Source organism: Lygodium microphyllum, chromosome 12 (assembly GCF_053477565.2).
Source record: "Lygodium microphyllum isolate KBCC chromosome 12, Lygodium_microphyllum_v1.1.10, whole genome shotgun sequence".
In the NCBI taxonomy this organism is placed as follows: Eukaryota; Viridiplantae; Streptophyta; class Polypodiopsida; order Schizaeales; family Lygodiaceae; genus Lygodium; species Lygodium microphyllum.
Genome location: NC_141146.1, coordinates 117384201 through 117406725, shown reverse-complemented (window position 1 = coordinate 117406725; position 22525 = coordinate 117384201).

Genomic DNA, 22525 nt, shown 5'->3' with positions numbered 1-22525 from the left:
CTACACTTTGCAGTCTATGTTTTTCTATTCTCAGCCAAACATAATCATCAACTTTGAAATTCATGGCTTGTCTTTTCTTGTTGGCTTGTTTGGTATATGATTGTTGGGCTTTAGCAATCATATCCTTAACCTCATCAAAAATACTGTTATGCATACTAGCAATATCATCAGCACTCTGAATTCTATTAGACAAAGATGCAACAGGTGTAGATAATCTATATCCATAAATGACTTCAAACGGTGCTTTCTTTGTAGATGTGTGCGGTGTATTGTTATATGCAAACTGTAATAAATGCAAATGAGTGTCCCATGTCTAAGGTTTAGAGATAGTATATGCACGTAAAAGATCTAGAATGGTGCTATTTGTGGCTTCTGTTTGTCCATTTGTTTCTGGATGAAATGCAGATGAGAAATCAATCTTTGTGCCTAGATTAGCAAACAGTGTAATCCAAAAATTGTTACAAAATCTAGAATCACGATCTGAAATGATAACTTTTGGCAATCCATGGTTAGTAAAAACAGTTTTCAAAAATAACTGTGCTGCTTGTGATGCTGTTAAAGTTTTCTTACATGGAATGAAATATGTTTGCTTGCTAAATCTATCTACAACTGTCCAAATCATGTCATGGTTAGATTTAGTATTTGGTAAACCAGTAATGAAATCCATAGAAATTTGTTCCCAAGGTTTAGATGGAATAGACAAAGGCATTAGTAATCCATACTGTTTACCATGATGTCTCTTAATTCTTTGACAAATCAAACATTCAGAAACGAAGTTAGATACATCCGCATCCATATGTGGCCAATAAAAATCTTCAGTTAACATACGTAATGTAGATATTATACCTCTATGACCTTGATATGGGGGACAATGAATTTCATTCAAAACAAAAGATCGGAATGGAATAGTAACACACAGTCTCTTTTCATAAAACATAAATCCATCATTATATGACAATGAATCAACATGAATGAAATTATTTTGTACTAATTTATTCCAATCAGAATGAAAAGTAATATCCTGGTGATATGTATCTTTCATAGCAATCAAAGAATCAAAAGATATGACAAAAATATTATGAATTGCAGGTCTTCTACTCAATGTATCAGCAACTACATTTTCTTTTCCAGGTTGGTATTGAATGATAGGATGAAAACTTTGAATAAAGGAAGCCCATTTGATATGACGGTCAGAGATTTGGGGTTGGCTAAGTAAATGTCTAATGCTTTGTTGGTCGGTCTTTATCATGAATTCTGAACCCATTAAGTAGTGTCTCCACTGTCTTAATGCTTGTACAACTGCTAATAGATCTTTGTCATATGTGGAATATTTCAGCTCAGAGGGTTTCAGCTTACAACTAGAATATGCTATTGGATGATTGTCTTGCATTAGTACGGCTCCTATTCCTGATCCGCTAGCATCAGTCACAACTAGAAAGAATGGTCTATTAAAGACAGGCAACTGTAAAACAGGGGCATTGGTTAATGCATGTTTCAGTAAGTCAAAGGATTTCTGTTGAGTTTCGGTCCATTGATAAACAATTCCTTTCTTGAGAAGTTTGGTTAATGGTAAAGCAAGTAATGAGAAATTACGTACAAACTTCCTATAGAAACTAGCAAGACCAAGGAATGAGCGTAACTCATGCACATTTTTAGGAACAAGCCAATGCAATATTGCATCAATTTTCTTAGGATCAGCTTTAATTCCTTCAGATGATACAATATGACCTAAATACGCAATTTCTGTCTTAAAGAATTCACTCTTTTCAGGATTTGCAAACAATTGATTTTCTTTCAATAATTGAAAAACTAATGACAAATGCTCATAATGCTCTTTCTCATTTTGACTAAACACCAAAATATCATCAAAGAAAACAATCACACAGTACTAATATTTCAGAAAGATACGGTTCATCATTCTACTAAAAGTGGCAGGTGCATTAGTCAATCCGAATGGCATGACTAAGAATTCGTAATGGCCAAACTATGTTCTGAATGCAGTCTTAAATATGTCAGATTTATCTAGCCTCACCTGATGATATCCAGACTTAAGGTCAATTTTACTAAATATAGAAGATCCTTGCAGTTTGTCCATAAGGTCATCAACTCTAGGTATAGGATACCTATTCTTTACAGTGATCTTATTTAAAGCTCGGTAGTCAATACACATACGATAGGTATTATTCTTTTTCTTGATTAACAATACAGGTGCACCGAATGGAGAACTGCTAGGTCGAATTAAACCTCTATTTAGTAATTCTTCAACTTGACTCTGGATTTCTTTTTGCTTTATTTGATTGTGCCTATATGGTGCTTTGCAAGGTGGTTGTGTGCCAGGTATCAAATCAATCTTATGGTCTTCTGGACGTGAAGGTGGTAAACCTGGTGGTAGGTCTTCGGCAAAACAGTCCTTAAAATATGCAAGAAATTCCTTATGCCTAGGGTGCATATGATTTTCCTTTACTTGCAATTCATTCACCCAAATGAGATATGATTTACTACTCTTACGTAATGCACGTTTTGCTTGAGTATGCGAAAGCAGTGGAAAAACATTAGATGCATGCATACCATATAATGTAATAGATTTTCCTTGAAAATTAATATTCATTGTGTGTGTGGAATAATATATATCTGGGTTATGCTGGTGTCTCCAAGGCATTCCTAAAATAATGTCACTCGACTGTAATGGAACAACTAAGAAATTTCTTCTTTCAATGTATGAACCAATTTGAATCTCTAAGTCTTGTACTTCTTGTGTACCATTATACCTAGTACCTAAAAATGTAGCTTTTATGCGATAATGCGTAGGTACAGTCTGTAATTTCAATTCCTTTACTAATTTTGCTGAAATAAAGTCATGAGTACTACCGTCATCATGCAAGATAGTCTTTTCCTTTCCATGCACCAAACATTTCATAGTCAATAATGAATGTGGAGTAGGCATACCTGGTAAAGTGTCGGAAGTAGTAGTAGTGTCGTCCTCATCTTCAGTGAAATCAGGCATATCCTCATGTTCGTCTTCGTCCATGGATCCAAGATAATTGATATGTGCTAGTGGCTTCTTTGAATGACAATTTGCTGCGAGATGTCCAGGCTGGTGACATTTATAGCATACTATTGGCTTGGCTTTGGTTACATTATTTGCAATGGCTGGAAGCCTGGGTACATTTGGATTTGCTTATGGAATAGGCTTAGGATTTGGATTGACATTGGATGGTAATGCAGGTGGTTTAGCCCAATTCTTGCTGAAAGATGGTGAAGAGAAACGACTTGGATTAAACCTTCTAAAATTGGAATTGAATTGTTTAGATCCATAATTACCATTGGGTTGGAATTGTTGTGGTCGTCTGTCTCTACCGCATAACTTATCTTCAGTGTCATGAGCTAGTTAGATGGCATCTTTAAGGGTAGCAGGCTTGAACATGTTCACTTCAGCATAGTAATGTCCAAGAAGTCCAGACATATACTTCCGCTTATGTGTCGTCTCTGGTACGTCTTCAAGCATGCGTAGCTGTAGGAGTGCATTCCAAAAACGCTCTGTATACTGTGGTATAGGCTCACGATCCCGTTGTTGAAGTAGATCCCATTGCTTGATAGCATTCTCATGAAATTGCGGTGGAAGGAAATTCTGCATGAACTTCTTCTTGAAATCTTCCCAAGTAGCAAGACATTCTATGCTCTTGCGTACTACAGTCCACCAAAGTGATGCTCTATCTACCAAATGATTAGTAACACACTTGATTTTATCTTTTTCTGGATAGGTTTCCTCATGGAAATAGTCATCAAACTGGCTAATGAATGATAAAACAGTCTTTCCTTCTCGTATGCCATTGAAAGTGCGGAATTTGAAACTTTATTTACTTATCTTTGATTCCTTGCGAATGGTTGAGCTTCAAGAGTGGCATCGATGGTACGTCGAATCAAATCTTCAGCTTGAGGTTCTTCTTTGTTGGTAGACACTCTTTGTAATTTTGTCAATTGTGCTTGCAATGCTTGCCTAGCCCTTCGTTCTTCTTCCAATTGCAGCATGATGAGATCTAGCTTTTGTTCCATGGTAGGCTCAGGTAGGTCGTCTTCAGCCATAGGATCATCCATATGTGGTTCCGTCATCCTGTAAAACTCAAAAGACCTTTCTCACTCAAAATCAGGTTAGTGGGATGAGCGTAGCTCAAATTCGGGGTTACAAGGCTATGTGTTTTTGGGTATTTCTTTCTCAATTTTCAGAAAATCTACAATATTTCCTTCTTCATATGCTGAAAATACTTCAGCGGACCTGCGTATGGGTAGAATACTTTGCCACGAACAACTTTGCAGTTCAGAGTTTCGACGCAGGAACAACCCTTCTAGGAGTTTTGAGCACTAGTCAGTTCTGACTCCAGTTGACTAGTCTGATTTGCAGAGTTGCAAACTTAGCCGACTTGCAGAGTTGCAGACTTAGTCGACTTAGTGAACTTGCAGGACTTGATTACAGTCGACTTGCAGAACTTGACTTTGGAAGTGCAGGACCTGAAGTTTGTTGACTTGTTTGTCTTGTCCAACTTGATGAAAGCTTAATGTTTTAAGCTTAATAGCTTAAGCTTAATAAGGGGGGGTTAATGGGCAGCAACGGCGCGAATTGTTGGGGGGGGCGTTTTTCTTCACGCAGAAAAACGCGGACACCTCTTCTTGTACCACGGCGAAAAATTGAAGCTTTTGAAGCTTCTTTAAAGCTTCTAAGCTGAGTCTTAAGCTTTTTTTTGAAGTAATTAACTATGATATTAAGAAATCTTATCTCTCTGTTTTGACGACTTGATGATGGAGATGAATGCGTGGTCCTCCGCCTGTACAGCCTTGTCCTTCGCGATCTGAGAGTAGAAATAGGGGTTCTTGATCGCCAGAAGTCTGCCTGTATCGACGGTTCGCGACGAGATTGATTGTAGAGCCCGATCATTCCAGGAGCTCCGCCTTCGCACGAGATGGGTAGCGATTGGAAGCTCTTGATCTCAGCTCCGCTCTGATACCACTGGTGCGCAGATCGGTCGCTTTATGCTCACGTAGTGAATCTCGGAAGGTCCCTAAGAACAATGAACTCTACCTTTTTGCACAAAAAACAATGTAAAAAGCATGAACGACAAGAGCAAGAGACCAATTGGGTTCAATCTCCCCCATGCCTTGTTTGAGCGCTTCACAAAGCATGTATTTTATGTATATTTCCATCTTCATGCTCAAAAATAGCCCAATTTACAAAAATATGACAAGCTTTTAGCTTTTGAGTTTGCCTTTTACAAAAATAGGAAATAAAGCTATTGGATGGTGCCCATAGAGTCTAGCGCGCCCAATCTCAATGTCCAAATATAAATAACATATTCGTGCGCATAGGCGCATACAAAATAATAATAAATAATCGATGCCTCAATAGACATAACAAAATATAGGCGTGGTGCCTATCAAAATATAATCCATAGGTCGAATACTCACTAGGCTCCAATGCTTTCCTCCGCCACTGCTGCTATCTCTACACATCAACTGAAGCATTCACAATCGTTAGTAAAATAATACAATTAAACCGACAAAAGTGAACACCTAGCAGTCTTCAGCTACATAAATAAATCAACTGGTTAGAAATAAATCCTAACCTTAATTTATTACGAGTGCGCACTCTAAACTCATAAACGTTTATTAATTTAATATGCATTTTGCGGAATCACCCGCTATGGAATCACCCATGTACACACTAAATTAATGAAACGCCTGAAAAGGACTGGCGTCCCCATCAACTTCTCGCATAAAGAAGCCACTTTGTGTATGAGCCCCGGTCATCTAAGTTTACGGAATCCACCGTAAATCCTCACGGAATCCACCATGGAATATGCCTCCTGGCATCAAAATTTGTGCATATCCTTTTGCAACCAACCTTGCTTTATACCTCTCAAGGGAACCATCTGACTTACATTTGACCTTATAAACCCATTTACATCCAATCATGAGGTAATTTCTCCAAATCCCAAGTCTTGTTTTTCCTTAGTGCAATCATCTCTTCATCCATTGCTTGTCTCCACTCTTTGCTTTTCTACTACTTCTTCAAAGCAAGTAGGATCCACAAGTTGTACATAAGAAACCATGTATGCATAATGCATCTTCATGAACCCACAATCTATTAACCCGATACCTTACCCTTTCTGACCTTATCAATTGAGGTGCACTATCATGTGTCTCAACTAATCTAGCATGTGGTGGAACATACTTTTGTGCACTTCTAGTGTTAGGTGTTTTAACATGCGGAATGCCATACTCATCATCTATAGACTCATCTTCTGAACTTTCAGCCATATGTCTCTTTCCTTTCACAACTTCTGCACACAGCCCTTCATCTTCGTTACCTTCGTCACTCTCCGATCTCGCCGCTGTCTTTAGGATTTCATGAGCAATGCTTCATCTTCCGACTCGTCAACTTTGGCTTTCCATCCTCCGACTCTCCCGTTGTCACAGCTTTTCTTCCTTGTCTTCAGCTTTGTCTTCTTTTGTCACCTGTCGTACCCTCTTCCGCTACTCCTCCATAGAGCATAATCATCGATGCATCTACGATCAGATGACGGTGCCTATCTTCATCTGTGTCGCATTAGCAGTCGTTAATTTTCTGCTTCCTCCAAGCTTTCCTCCACCTTGACCTAAAACATTGTCTCCACTTGCATTTTTGCCACTACTAGATGCATTCAATCCCAACTTGTGTAAGTAGCAATCCAATAAGCTTCTCAAAGTTAGGCATAGAGCCTCCTCTAAAACTGAAATAGAGGTATACAAATATTTGAAAGCAGATCCAAGTCTATTTAGTGTCACTATCACTAAGTCATCATCATCAACAGGTGCATTAATGGATGCAAGGTCTTTTGCAATTTGCTTAATTTCTGTCACATAGTCACTAATACTGCGATTGCCTCTCCATGCACCATGTAATCTGTTCTTGAGTTGTACTTACAAGTCTTTGCACATGTTCCATACATTGTTTCTATGATTTCCCATGCCTCCTTACAAGTACTTGCCTTTTTTATATGAGGAATCAAGGCTTCTGAGATACATATGGGGATCCAATGCAAAACCTTCCTGTTCATCTACAGTGAGTCCTTGGACAAGATGATTACGGAGTTGCACTACTGCATCCACTGACACGGATATGTCAGTGAGGGGGAGAACAGATAAGGGAAAAGAAAAGGTTTTTGAAGATGTAACAGGTCCACTCACTGCAGGTTATGATTCATCTAGCAGTGACAGCTTAGATAGTGAATTGGGGATTTTGTCTATTATGACGCCAGGTGCTAGGCAGAGCCATTATGTGCCGCCTCATGAGAGGCAAGCTCACAGTGAGCCACAGCTCAGGAGATCAGAGAGGGTCAGACGACTTGTTGACAGGTATACTTACACTGGATATTGAGCCCATCATTATGCTTATATGATGAAAGTAACAGGTTTTAGAGAACCAAGTAAGTTTGATGAGGCAGTTGCAGATGAGAATTTCCCTGTCCTTATACACTTTCTTTTGCTCTTCAGTTGAATGTTCAGGAACTTCTCAACATTTATCATCACCTGTTATGAGGTCCCATAGACCTCTACCCATCAAAAAATTCTCCATCCTATAAGATCAGACACTATAATTGTCTTTGGTCAATTTGTCTCCCACAATCTGAGTGATCTGTGTCGTGTCAGACATTATGGCTATTTAAAATTTAGAAAAACGAGAAATACAAAGTGCCCACAAATGGTATTCATCAACATGCCCCAATCTGTAACATCAATGGTCCAATCCAAGACCAAAAGGCATAAAAAATAGCCCAAAAATGCATGTAAAAATAACTTCTAGCAATATAACTATCATACATGTGTCCAAAAATTGTCATATGCATTCATCCATGATGCAACATGTCATTCAATAAGTTCCCAACAAGAAACATCCAAATTGAATCCCACAAGATGTCCATATGACCCAAAATGCATCAAAACACAGGTCTAAAATTGACCACTTTTCCAGCAATTTTTTGTGCCAAGCTGAAGCTACTAAAAAAATTCTAGAAATTTTTGAGCAAAAATTGGCCTCCAAATAGCCTCCTAAAAGTTGCATAGAAACTGCTCTTTTCCAGTCTTCTAACCAACTAGTTCTTCTTCTCTGCAGTCTGAACTGATTGACTGTGAACCAATTTAGGAAATACCCAGTTCATGGGCTCTGCAATGTGAACAAACTTTCACCAAATAACCAGTTTACCCCTTGTCCAATATGAACATGGCTTAATTTAAATGTTTTTTTTAAACCTTAATGGATAAAGGTTTTTTAAAAAACTTAATGGATAAAGCTTGGAGCAGCTTTGGTACTGTGGCAGCGGTGGCAGCATCAACAGATTGTTCATGTATGCAACATGACTAGTAGACAGACTGATCTGATACGACAATGGGTACGGTGCCGTAGATTTTCCAAACGTTACAACCCAATCTGGTAATTTCAGAAGTGCCCTCTATACTCCTGGCATCAATCTCTCAACATCTATTCTAAGCTTCAATAATGTCTTCTCTTGTTTGTTCTCAAGATCTTTGTCTCTGTCAGTAGATGTCCATAAGGTGATGTTCTATTGAAGTAACTCAATGCACCCAAGCATTGGATGCTCAACAAGCTCAGTGGTACTGTAACGTGTCCACTAGAATCCTCTAGGACACGTCTTGGCAGTCCATCGGAAAGGTTGTCTAAAGAACTCCGCCCGGCACTCCCATGGAATGTTACGGGTTTTGCAATCTAGGTCTTTCCGCGTCTGCCACGTAGCGGAAGTGTCCTGGCCGTTTCCCACTTAGGATCGACCGGAATTAAGGTTTTCTTGTTTGGTCATTAGCTAGCAGCCACTAGCGTCAGACCCGAGCGAACTACTTTACGCAGAAACGCCAGGTCCGAAGCGGATTCACGCTGCACTTGGTTCAAGGAGAATGGGAAACGAGAGGGATGCAAGGCTCGACCCCTCTGCCATAAGGCATAGTCCCATTCCGTTCCCCTAAAACAGCGTGAATCGGGTAATAGGTAATTCTAAGTCGTCGTTCTCGTTATTCGTTTCGATGATCATCCTTCTGTTCGTCGAAGATTTTGAGAAAAGTTCCCGGCTAACCGAGACCACCCATCCATAGGACGGACCCATGGTCCATCCTCCGCACTTTCCTCGGTTTGTTTTAGTTATGTAATTACCTACCACATTAATTTGACATATAACAAACAGCTTCCTTGATTAGCCCTGTTAAGCACTGGTTCCTTCACGTAATCTTATCACAGGACATAAAGAAAACAATGTCAAACAACTTCTTTATTATCATTTTATCCTTTTATCTTTGAAATACAAGGAGTTCCGCCCGTAGGCTTGTCTATATTCCGCCCGAAGGCTATCCAGTAATCCGCTAGGGATCACTATTCCAAGCTTCTGCCCGTAGACTAGTATGCGGGCCTCGAGATCCAATCCCGAGTCACGTTAGCCTCTTGTGCAGGACCCGGAAGGCGAGGGATTTACGGCCAGAGCCCCCCCTGGCACCCAAGCGTCCTCCTGCTCCAAGTAGAGCTTAACAGAAAGACCTCACACGGCGGGTTCGGTCCACGTTCCCGGCGCGGTCAACAACCCCCTTGGTTAGGGTCAGGCAGGCAGTCGGGGGTAACTGAGCTGCCACTCCCTTCAGGCCTTCAACCTGAAGCATTTATATATCTTTCATCCTTTAGTTCCTTGAACAGACAATGCAAACAGTGCTTTCTAAATTGTTACAAGCACAATCAATTCCCGTGGACGTTTAGCTGGCAAACTGTTAAGGAGTGACTCCTTCTCTCCGAATGCATCCTGCATTCGATCCGGAATCAATTGCAACATGGCAAGATTCCTATCGTCTTTGGGTTAGGGTCATACCCTATCAATACTTTTAGGTTTTATTAATGGTAGATTCCGGCGACCATGTCGCTTTAGTTTATTGACTAATCATTTGCGTCCAAGCAAATACCTAGCTTCCCCTTAACTTGGCAAATTTTCCCTAATGAGGATAGAGCAAGAGGATGACTACCCTTTTCTCTTGCAAGTTAAACTCGCGCAAGAACCTGCCAACCTTAATCCACGGAATGGCAAAACTTCTTACGATCAACCCGCAAGGCTAAGTGACGTTGCAATTTACTGCACAAGTGTCGCCTCCATCATTTTGCCTAATGAATGGCGTATTCAGGTCACGGAATTAACTTCAGACGAGAAGGAGGATTTAGGGTGTCTTTTACCCATCCCATCCTTAATTTCACTAAATCGACAACGTTTAGTCCTAGGGATCCAACTCAATTCGAGTTTCATCATTTTGAACGCTTGGTCCTTAAGGTAGGAATCCTAGATTATTGTTTACATGAGCATCCAATTAGCTCAACATTTTTGGGAATATGGTTAGGACTATTGGGTTTGAAGGTTTCGACTTAGCGACAATGGGAAAACTTGGCCGAATCCTTAACGTGCTAATCCCTAGTTAATGTTTGGGGTATCTATCGTATTGACTGAACCATACCCATGTGAATCCTTTGTGACTAGGTGATTTGGGTAATTCACTATGCTTGTCTCGCGACAAGGATGAATCCTTCCTAGAGATAATGAAGTAGATCTAAAGGAGGAAAAATAGTTGCAACTACCGCAATACATGTAAACATGTGATTCATTGCTTCTACGCATCACATGGTTCACAATAACTCTATCTTTCCTTGGTATAGTAAAAATGCATGATAATCTGAGTACTAACTTTCCTAGGACCTACTAGGACTTACATCAAATAACCATGCCTACAACCTTGTTGTCTACACTTTAGAATCTCATGCTTTGATAAACCATGCGACCTTTCCTAAATACGGCTCCTGATGAATGGAATTTCTGCATGATGACTATGCAACACGCAACTTTCCCCTAGCTACAATGTAGTTAATGAAGTTCATACCAAACTAAAGCTAGTGTTAACTTATTCCATGTTACATGCTACTTGCAAGTCCATAAGATCATTTTCGTACTCTTCTATTTCTTTCCGGATAATATCTTATGGGTGTTAACTTTTACTTATGAATCATTACAAGGAAGATGTTGCCTACAATGCGGCACACGCTTATTCCCACCATGTCTAGTAACCAAATGCACTTATCAATTTCATTTCTTTGCCCTATATGTTTAGACTCATTACTTTGATAATGTTCCAAAATAGCAACATGCAGCTAGTCTTCTAAGGCGGACAACTCTGGAAATGCAACTGTTTCAATTTCATGACATGCATCAACCTTGTCTAATGTTTAAAGAGATAATTTATCAAATGTATTTTTAACGCTGCCACATGCATTAAAAATAAGCGTAAAATGCATTCTCCCTTATGGAATTAAGCGTGCCTAAACATTTCTTTGTGTGAGAATAAACTCGAAAAAACCTGGACTTGTGGGCTCGGGGAGATATCCACTTGAATGCTTGGAGATGAACCTCCCGCAGCCGCGCCTTGCAACTTCTTGGTAGCCATTGTAGTTGTGGTTACGGGCTCCTTTACTTTCGCTTTTCGAGACGGCTAGGAGCTCGATATCTTCTCCTCGCTTGGGAATAGGAATTTCCCTAACCGGATTCAAAAACCGAGAAGTCACATAGGATCAAGGCCTATGGCCTTAATCCTTAGAAGCTTCTTAAGAAGCTTCTGGGCCTGCAGCGACGACGTGAAGGGGGTCCCAATGATTGGGAAGGAGGCCGTGATCAAGGCGAGGTGAAGGCGGGCTGTGGCGGCCTAGCGGACCGTGGCGGCGGACTGTGGCGGCTGGCGGCTTCCTGTACGGCGGCGACGGCACCCTGGACTCCCTCCTTTCCCCAACGGTGGGCAGCAGCGTCCCCTCCTCCCTCTCACAGCACCGTCCCTTTCTTCCTTCTCCTCTCTCCCTAACGGGAGTTCATATAGGCAAGGGGGGGAGGGAAGAGAAAGCCTCCACACACGTGGCCAGTGCATGGGTTCCCCCCCTCCCATGCAGGCCACGACTCATCCATGGGCCATCCCCCCACACTGCCTCTTCTCCAGCCATGCATCGGCTAGGGAAAAGGGATTAAAGTAAAAAAATTTTGCCTTGAATATTCAAAATTGCCCCTCCCAAGAGGGTGTTTTTGTGAGACTTGCAGTTTTGAACTTTTGGTTTTGATTTACCAATGCGGAGGACCCCATTTCTCGCATGCGGGTCACACATTACACTGCCAATAATTTCAATGCAAGAGATAACCTTTGCACAAGGTTTACGTCGTGTGCGGGACGTCAATATTCACGGGTGGGAATATTACAGGTACCTTTGCTCCGAAACCATTTTCCGGCCTCACAAGATAAGGGAGTACTTGCAACTTGTGGTACTCCTCGGAACCAGCTATAATATACTCTCACTTACTATGAGGTGATTGCAATTATAATGCAATGGCTCATCTCAGTTGATGGTAAGGTTCGCACAGACAAGTGCTATCTTGCTGGATTTATGAATGTTGTGTCAATTGCTAAGACGGGGGAAATTTTTCGTATTCTATATGATAGCATTGGTACCCTATTTCAATGGCAGACAACAAGCATGACCCTTGATGTAGACCTCGATTCGACGTGCTCCCCACCCCAATCTTGAGCTCCCGCACACTCATGCTCTGATATCAACTGAAAAAAGAGGGGGAGAGATGTGCAACGGAGAGTAGACCTCATGTGATATGGAAGCTCAATCATTTTTCATGTTCATCATCTTCTTCTTCTCATTCTTCTTCCATTGGTTCTATCTACAACAAGTGGTATCCTCCAAAGATAGATACCCCCAACTTAAGGACACTTTACATGTGCTTCTACTTTAGATACATACATCCAAAGGATATGGCTTAGGATATGTCGTATTTATCAACAATGAGGGATTTCTTTTTGATTGTGATGGACATCATTCTTGTGATCCAAGTGGGTATGCTCATGAATTACTATTAGATAAGTCTATATCAGCCTTTTCTATCTTTGTGTATGCAGGGAGAGGTTTAAGAAGTCTAATCACTTTGAGAACTCATGATATCTTTAATGTAAAATATTACCATTAGAAAAAGGTTCATGGAGGCCAACACTATCATTAAAGAGTTTCAATAACTTCAAAATGATCTTTTAGATGAACAATATGTAAGCTAGTGGCTCTCTTTCAATACACTTTAAACTCTATAAATTCTCTTTTTGTAGAGTTATTGTAAATTTTGAATCCATTATATAGATGAATAGCTCACATATGTATATACATATCATTAGGGGAACTACGGACTTAAAAAGGGCCCCTTATCTTAAGAGTAAATCACTTTCTTAATCAAGAATATTATGACATGGACCAATGGGAGAGGGGTTGAAATGCACATTTTATCCACTTTTTTTCTCATCTTAGACCCATCAACCTTGTTTTACTAAAAAATATTGATTTTCTTGATTTAAAATTTCCAAAAATGGGCCATATCATGAGAAATTTTGGAGGGATTTCAAAATTCAAATTTCAATTTGGTTTTTAAAGGCAAAAATTTGGCACCTAATAGATGCAAAACACGCGTTTCATGCCACATGTTTATGTGGTCTAGAGGAGGGACACAAGCAGTGAATTTTGCATTGGCATAATCTGAGAAAGAGATAGAAAGTACACAATAGATAAGATGAGAATTTGGCTCTGTCCATCCGTGCACTTCCACTATGAAGCTTAGATGTTGCGATCTAGACAGAAGATAGGTGGAGAGCTTAAGGCTAGCTAGAAAAACTCTGACTGGGTGAAAGATAGATGATTTATGGCTATGAAGGGGTTTAGCTTTTATAGCCTGTGAAGGGGGTCATGATGGATGACCTTCCATATACACTTGTGTCGGTTGACTTTCCATAAGCACATGTGTCTGTTGACCTTCCATGTGCCCATGTGTCTATCGACTTTCCATGTGCACATGTGTTTGTTGGCCTTCCATGTGCCCATCTTTTTTTGACCTTCCATATGCACATGTGTATGTTGACCTTCTATGTGCACCTCCACTAGTTGGCTAGGAAATATTCCCTTTACCATTGGCTAGGGCCCCTAATAACTCCCTTACCTTGCAACTCGATGCAATGTGACTCGAGTTGCTACTAGCTCAACTACTCTATCTAACCCAAAGATTAGGCCCACAATGGTCACCTTTTTTCCATCCGATCACATAGACCTCATCTGACATACAAGTGAGGACTCAACCAATATCTAGGCTCACATAGGGCTTCTCCTCATAATAGGGGCCTTACAAATTTTAGTACCATGGATCATTGGTGGCACCTTATGAGGTGGGGCATTGAGCATATCTAAGACCCCCCCTCAATGTCCCCAGGTGAGCTATTCCCTCAATGATCACCCGTAGGTGAACTATCTCCTTGGCCCAATGTCGAGTCTCTGAAGAAAAACTTGAATCAGATCCTTTGTAAGTGTTTTGGTGAAGATATCTTCTCCATTGTCTCTATTTGACAGTAAACCAGTTCCACTATCCCATCCTCGATCAAATCATGCACATAGTGATACTGGATCTCTATATGTTTGGTGCACACATGAAACACTAGATTTTTGGCAATGGCAATGCAATTCTAATTGTCACATCTCAACACAATTGGTTCTTCATCCTATATGCCCATATGCCATATGATCCTTCTCAACCATATTGCTTCACATGCAACAAAACAAGCTACCTTGTACTCTACTTCCATAGAAGACAATGCCATTGTTGGCTGCTTCTTACAAATCCAAGAGAAAAATCCTAAACCCAAAAAGAAAAATTGACTAGAAAGTGACTTCTTGGAATCACTATCTCCTACCCAATCTAAGTCATAGTTACCCACAATAGAAGTTCTGGAATTGTATGTGATAGCATAGTCAAGAGTTTGCTTCAAGTATCTGAGCACCCACATCCCAGCTTTCCAATAACTCTCATGAGGTTTGTTTTAGAACATGCTCAAAAAACCAACAGCAAAATTGATATATGGTCTGGTGTTACACAAGTAGATCAAACTGCTAACCAACCTCGCGACGTGCGGGAAGTCAAGTTTGGTAATATTTCGGGCGGGAATATTACACCATACTCGAACTAAGGGTCCACTATTGAGATCTTCCATGGTAAGCTCAAACTTATCATCTCTTGGTGGATTGAGCTCCCTCAACTTCTTTTGGGTACTCTCACATTGGGCTAGCCAACTTTTAAGTGTAGACTTTAAAAGCAATGTGCTAGACTTAAGCTTATTTATAGCTTGCTTTGGGTTATCAACTAGATTGTGCATAGCTTTATTGCTAGCTTTGAAGCCTGTAACTTCTACAGTATCACTCAAGTCCTTGCATATCTGCTTTTGGGCCGAACCTCACCTCCAGTCTCGTCTACTATGATTGAATCCCTCCATATAGTGATAAATTTGACATTTTCTACATGCCAATGTTCTTCTTGTATTGGGTTTATTGTGTAACATCCACTATTTTCATCTTCATTTTCAATGATAAATATAAACAAACCACAAATAAGCCCATCCCGTATTATCTCTTGTCATATTGCATCGTATGTGGAATCAACTACAACTTGAACATACCCCAAAAGCACTTTCTCACTAGATTTATGCTCAAAAACCTTCATGCAAGTCTTTGAAGCCATGAGTTGTTGACCGCCTTGTATCTAGGTACATGATAGAAAAATAGATGTTATTAATCAATAGCTTCTTAGGGGTAGGAAACATGCACTCATACCAAGGAAAAAACTCACAAATGATTGTATTATATAAGAGTACATGCATAACAAGTAATTGTACCATGTAACACAAATATTATTTGTGGTTCCACTACTTGGTACAAGCACTACTTCTTTCTCACTATAACAAATGTACTTTAATTTTTTATTTCACATTTACAATAGACATCCAATGATAAATTCATAGGTTATCTAGAAACAAGATATAATTCACCATATTAAAGCCATGTCAAAATGATACATGCCTCTATGAAAGACATTCCATTGCTCAACAAAAAAAGAACAATAGAAAAGAGATGCCCTAAGATAGTGTGAAGTGAGGCCAATAAAACCAGTACTGTATAATCATTTACATAGTGCCACAAATTACTCATGTGGAAGTTGGCTCCATCTCCTCAAAGGGTCGCATGGCCAACTCCCTATTCATGCCAAGATGCTTGCAAACAAGCTCTTTCATCTCTTCAAAGGAAACCATGCTTGTTAGATCTGTATTCATCACTTTTTCTTCAAAAAATTGAGACAAGTGTCTTATCTTTTGAAAGGAGGGAGTGATAGCTTTTGTTAAGTCAAAGTAGTCTAAGGCATCATTATAGAATTGACAAATCTCCCTTAGCACCCATCACAATGCATAAACATCTGACATGGGTGTATAACATCCTTTCAATGCTATATCTTCTAACTCACGGACTAGCCATTCCCTTCTTGCATGATCCACTTTGCAGTGATTCAATTTTCTTGCATATGTTTCATCATCATCATGGCACTCTCTAGGTGGCTTTGAAAATTCCCTTTGTTGCTGTGAGAAGTCCAAAGCCTTGCCCCAATCTATTATTCCCACACGACAAAAAATCCAAAAGAATATTTCTTAGATGTAAATCTATGTACATCCACCTCCCTTTGTGTAGCCGACACATTCCCAAAATTAAAGCATGCATAACAGATAAACACATTTGCAAAATATAGTGATTCGTCATATTTGATCACTTGCTAATTGACTATCTTCATCATGCATTCTCTTTCCTTTGCACGGAAGAAAAAATCTTATGAATCGTCCATGCGATGAAGGGACTTGGGTCATGAAGCCCCCAAGGCTACCTCCATTGAAGTACGGTGTAATTGTCCACAAGGGCTCTTCAGCAACAGTGGCTACAATGACACACACCATTACTTGGTGTCTAATCTGCATTATGATCTCCCTGTGATGCTTTGCTTGCCTTCTATAATTCTTCCCTTTATATAACACTTTCTAGCATAGATTCTACTAGGATCAAACCCAACTACACCTATAATTTTCACTTTGAATATTGTACCATATGTACCTCTTCCCAATTCTTCTCCTTGGGCTATCTCATTTTCACTTAGATATGTCATTGTATACATTGGGCATATGAGCACAAAGACTATGGAGATCTTGTGCTTCAAATCCTATCTTTGGAGTGGATGCGAGACTTTGCACGTACGCAAGCGCATCTTTTTCTGCCACAAGAAATTGCCCAATTAACACTTCTATCACATTTGCTTTCGGCAACTCGTATTTAAGCATAAAAGTAATCTCATTTGTGTAATTTCTCACCATTACACTCTCCCCTAAAACTAGATTTACTATTGTTTCAAGTTTCCATAAGGTTTCCAATCCGCTTATGTTAGGTGCAGGACTGCACTAATCATGGTTCCCTTTTGTGCCAAGCCACAAGTAAACCTGACCCAAACACCATGCATAGTGTAGGCATAAGGAAAGCCTTGTGTCATTGTGTGCCAAGTGAGGCCTGGGACACCGATACAAGGCAAAAAGTGGAAGACTCAAATTGTTTAGGTCAGGTTAGTGATTGCACTAACCATGGTGCCCCGTTGTTGCCAAGCCACGAGGACGTGGGACCCAAACACCATGCACAGTGCAGGCATAAGGAAAGCCTTGTGTCTTTATGTGCCAAGTGAAGCCTAGGACACTGATACAAAGCAAAAAGTACAAGCCTCAAATTTTTTAGTTTAGGCTAATGATTGCACTAATCATGGTGCCTCATTTGTGCTAAGCCACGAGGATGTGGGACCCAAAAACCATGCACAGTGCAGGCATAAGGAAAGCCTTGTGTCTTTATGTGCCAAGCGAAGCCTGGGACACCGATACAAAGAAAAAAGTGCAAGCCTCAAATTGTTTAGTTCAAGTTAATGACTGCACTAATCATGGTGCCCTATTGGTGCCAAGCCCCAAGGACGTGGAACCCAAACACCATGCACAGTGCACACATAAGGAAAGCCTTGTGTCTTTGTGTGCTAAGTGAGGCATGGGACACGGAAACAAAGCAAAAAGTGCAAGTCTCGAATTGTTTAGGTCAGGTTAATGACTACACTAATCGTGGTGCCCCGTTGGTGCCATGCCACGAGGACGTGGGACCCAAACACCATGCATAGTGCATGCATAAGGAAAGCCTTGTATCTTTGTGTGCCAAGCGAGGCCTGGGACACTGACACAAAGCAAAAATTACAAGCCTCAAATTGTTTAGGTTAGGTGCAAGACTACACTAATCATGGTGCATCGTTGGTGCCAAGCCAGGAGGACGTGGGACCCGGACACCATGCGCAGTGCCTAGGAATAAGGAAAACCTTGTATGTTTGTGTGCCAAGCAAGGCCTAGCCTGACACTCACACAAAGCAAAAAGCCCAAGCCTCAAATTGTTTAGGTTGGTGAATGACTACACTAATCATGGTGCCTCTTTGGTGCCAAGCTAGGAGGGCATGGGACCCAAGCACCATGCACAATGCATGCATAGGGAAAGCCGTGTGCCTTTTTGTGCCAGGTAGGATAGTGACACAAAGCGAAAAGTGCAAGCCTCAGATTGTTTAGGTCACATGTAAGAGAAAAACACACACATTTGCATTTTTATTCAATTGCTAGATTGAGCTCACCAATGTAATGCTTATTGCTAAAATGCTTGCTAATGTAATGATTTTAAAATGTTATTGCTTTGTTTCACATGGGCTTCAATGCATTATGTAATATTTTAATGCTCTTGTTTTGTCTCACATGGTCTTCAATTATTTTTCCCAAACCAAGAGTGCTTAACATGCAATGTCATGTGTTACCAACTCACAATCCTTTTCTACCAATCATTTTCTGCCAATGTTGCCACTAACAATCATTTTCTACCAAGCCACCAAATTTACAAGCTAAAAAGAAATACAATGTACATTGCTTTGGAATGAATACATGGCACACAATGCTACTACAAACACATAGCCCATTACAAACACACAATCATTTACATTGTTTATTATCCACTTACATTGGCCATCCTAAACACATAGCCATCACATTTCTTGTTATTATCTCAAAAGGTGCTAACCAACCCTACAAGGCAATAACCCACAATCACATATAATCTTGCTACTCACTTTGCACTGCTAGTGACAATCATTCTCTATCAAGAAACCAACACTACAAAGTAAAAAGAGGTCCATTTTACATTGCTTTAGAATAAACACATGGCCCACTTAGTGCTGCTACAAACACATCACATTCTACTACAAAACACACAAGCATTGATGTTGTTTGTTACCCACTTACATTGCCAACTCAAAATACATAGAGATCACATTTTCCCGATGCCAACTCACCAGGTACTAACCAACCCTTCAAGGAACTAACCCACAATTGCATGGCATGGCATGGTCAAAATCATTTTAGCTAGCTAGTGCAAGGGAGTATGTGGTGTGATCACATGAAATCTAAAGTGTAGGTGCATAGTGCAAGTGATTTTGATTACCTACATTCTTGCCTCAAGTTCAATTGCAACAAACCCATCCTCGTGACACCTATCCTACAACCCCCCAAAATAGAAAACATTTAGAGCAAGAATGAAAATTTATTTATTGTCCTACTTGCATACATAGAGAGTGTAAACAAGTAGTCCAACAATGTTTTGGACTAGCCAATCACTAAGAAACTAGCCTTATCATGTATATTCAAGCTCTCGTAAAGAAACTAGATGCATACTTGAAGTAATTTCAACAAGCATCAATGTAGAAGGGTCTCCCTATGTACATTGTTTAATCCTCCTTCAATTTAGGTACTCTCTATGATATAAATACACTTCTTAGCATATAGGGGACACATAGATTGCAGTTGTCTCACAAATTTGTTGGGGGTAAAGGCGCCTCCGCCGTGCCGCCCTGTGTATTACTACACTGACAGTACCCGCCACTGCACACTGCAGGTGGCGGGCGCCCGTCACGTCACTTTATTCTTTATTCTTTTAGTGACAGTTTGAATAAAGGAAGGCTCGGTCACACATTGTGACTGTTGGAGTTCCCATTTCTTGTCTCTCTCTTTCTTGCTCTTGCTCTCCCGCCATAGCTCGCGTGCAAGCTTCGATCCTTCTCACCTTTCAACTGGTATCAGAGCTTGGCATTCTCTTGCTCGAGCTCGACTCGGTGCTTCCCGACCTTCGCATCGACTCACTTCACGCATTGGGTCTCCATCCCGGCAGCCATAGCCGACCTCTTGAGCTCCCGACTCTCCCCGACTTCCCGAGCTCCATCCTGGCCTTCTTGAGCTTCATCAGGGCCTTGCCCTTGAGGTATTGCTTCAGCATTTGCACGCATTTGAGTGTATTCTCAGATTGAAATAGGGCAGGAACAAAGGGCAGCCACTTTTCTTGAGCTCCATAGCTCATATCTTCCCTCCCCTTTGCATTGGGCGTTCATGGCTTGGTATGTGCCTACCTTGGGCCATCATTGAGCCCCCCATTACCCCCTTTTCAGCCCATGTGGAGCAGCAGCAAGTTCAGCACCAACAGGGAAGATTGCATCATTTTTTTTCAGGCTGTGAGCACTCATCTACTTCAGCTCCACACTTGGCCATTGCTTCTTGCTCTCTACCTTGATCAAGAGGGCTATAGACTTCATGTTTGATGTCATTCAAGCTTTGGGCATTGGTCTTGATCATTCGGGGCTGATCTCTTCAGATTTGGGACTGTCATAAACTGTCATAACAGGCTGAAAACAGGCCAGCACCATTGGCATTAGCATTTGTTGCTTATACTCCATTCCGGTTGTGCTATTTGATGCCCATATGCGGTCTACATGATGCCTAGTGCCTTGGGAATGTATGCACATGATTATGCCATGATTTTGGCTAGAAATATTGGCTGATTTGGGACTGTTATTTACTATTATACAGTGCTGGAAATAGGCCAGCCACACTTGGCATTGGCATTTGATGCTTATACTCTACTCCGGTTACCTTGTTTGATGCCCGTATGCGGTCTACTTCCTACCCAGATGTATTGGGGATGTATGCATTTGGTTTGACCATGATTTTGGCTTGAATTCGGGGCTGAAATCTACTGTTTAGAATAGTAAATACATGCTGGAATAACAGTGGGCTGAAGGTACTTTACAGGCTTTGGCACTTACCTACCGATATCGGGTGTATGCTTTGAGCTTTGGCATGATGTCTCTGACATTTGGGGACGGCTTGGAGCATATGTATGAGATTATGGGATGCTTTTGAGCTTCGCATTAGCTCCGTCTTCACTGGCATTTGGACCGACTTGGCATGCTCGTGGACCGCCTATGCCTCATGTCTCTGCTTGACAGTTAGGCTTTTGCATTACATGCTTTGGTTCGTGACATATGCTATTTGGTTCGTGTATGCCATACCGACATTTGGAGCTTGGATTTGGATGTATTTGAGCATTCCCGGCTTACTTGATCACTGATCTTGGTTGCTATTTGGATGTCATTGAGTCGACCGAGAGCTTATTTGGGCTTATGTATTGCTTCATGGTTAATACGACCGGTGCTTCATGTATGTCATGCTCTCTTGGATGCGCTTGATGCATTGACATGGTCACTTATCATTGGTGCTTTCTCTTGGGTTGTTTGAGCTTCTGAGCTTGCTTTGTACGCCTTTTGTGCCAGTGGGAGCACTTTACATGCTTGCTTGACCTTTGACAGTTGCATGCTATTGGAGCACTTACATGTATTTGGAGCAGTTTATGTCTTGAGCAGCTACATACGCATTGAGACTTTGGGATCATACTCTGATCTTTATGGATATGCATTGATGTACTCTTGGTTCACAGGATGCTTATGAGCTGAGTCTCATATTTGGATCTTTCTCTTTGAGCAGACACCTATTTGTGTCGGGTTTTGGCAGTTACAGGAACACTTTGCCTAGAGTGTCTGGGGGTGTGCCTTTCATTGGCAGATGTTATTTTGACATGCTTCAGTGTTGAGCTCATGTTCTTTTCACTGTCATTGGCCTTGCTTATGTCTGTTTCATGCCGTCTTTGGACCTAGCATTGTTTGCTTGACATTGGATCCTATTTTGGGACAGTTTGCTCTCTAGACTGCATACCTGCAATTTATTACAGCAAGCAATTATTGGTGGACTGAGGTGTACTTTTCATGTTGAAATATCCTGATTTGGTGTACCGCACCTAGTACTAAGTGGGCAGCAACTTTTGGCACACTTTGCTCACCCTTTGGACCCCGTTTTGGTCATTTTTGGGTAGTTTCTGTAGTAAAACAGCAAGCAGTTTTGGACTGTTTGGGCATTTCCAGCCTGCATAATGGCGTCATCTTCGCATGATAGTGCCATATTTAACATTACAAAGTTGGATGCTACCAACTACTCTTACTGGAAGAGTCAAATTTGGCAGGTCTTGGTGCAGAAATCTCAGATTAAGCCACTTCGGTTGAGTGGGGAGCAGCCTGAAACTATGGACATTGACGACTGGCTTGAACTTGATGAGCTATGCAAGTCCACGATTGTAATGTCT